Consider the following 1159-nt stretch of genomic DNA (forward strand, 5'->3'; position numbering starts at 1 on the left):
TCTGCAATCTGAGATTATTCTGATTATAAAATATCCTTTCTTCAGTGCAATGTTGATATTGAATTTTGAGGGGGGCACCAGAAGAAAGCTCATGAAGTATCCACATTTAATATGATTTATGTGCTGCGAAGCTTTATTCTTCTTGAAATACTTTGTCTATGCTTATTGATATTCTTGCTTTGATTAAAGGTTTACGCTACAACTATGTAGACTTCGCAAGTACTTACCTCAGTACTGCTCTGTAAGTATTGTCTTAATTGTCTATTCTACTAAATTTCTATTCTAATATTTTCCCTACATTTATTTGAAAACTGTGTGTACTTGTTCCTATATACTATATATATTTGTGTGTGTATTTATCGGTATTTATATAAATAGATAGATAGATAGATGGGTAGATGGGTAGATAGATAGATAGATAGATAGATGATAAATTAACAGGCAGCAATCAGATTAATCATTATTAAAGTAATAGGGTTATATAATATAGTTATAGATACATTTTCACCTAACAACTTAGTAACTAATTTAGAAAATATTACTAGATTAATCCATAATAAAATGTATTATTAGTTATACCAAACAGATGCCAACTTTTATAGTAATAATAATAATGGCTTGAATTTGTATAGCGCCTTTCAAGAGACCCAAGGATGCTTTACATGTGTCCGTGGGGACAAAAGAGAAGAGTAAACCTATTAGTAAACCTCCTTACCTATTAATGCTTAAGTAATAATATTTTAGTCAGTGGTATAGTATTATATAGTTCATATCATATTGCATATATTTAGTAGAGTATTAATTCAAGTTTTTTTTCTTTTGATAGTTTCAACACATTGGAGTAATTATACTTAGATAACCAGGTTCATACCACATTGTAGAAATTTCACAGTTTTAAAGTGTGAATTTGAAATGAGTCGGGGCGGTTAAGGTCCTGTCTCTGTTGTCACGCCCTTCAGCACACATGATTGGCTAATGTCCCGGGACGGCGTGGCTCTCATTGGCCACGTTTTGTCAACATGCAGCGCCTGTCTTCCAGCTGAGTCAAGACACAAATAGTCAAGTAAGGAAATACAGGAAGTGTACCATTGTCGCACAACACATGAATCTAAATCCCGAGTCCAGTCGCTGTTTTCATTATAAAACCATTGACTTATCT

The sequence above is a fragment of the Hippoglossus hippoglossus genome, chromosome 2, assembly GCF_009819705.1.
Source record: "Hippoglossus hippoglossus isolate fHipHip1 chromosome 2, fHipHip1.pri, whole genome shotgun sequence".
Lineage (NCBI taxonomy): Eukaryota > Metazoa > Chordata > Actinopteri > Pleuronectiformes > Pleuronectidae > Hippoglossus > Hippoglossus hippoglossus.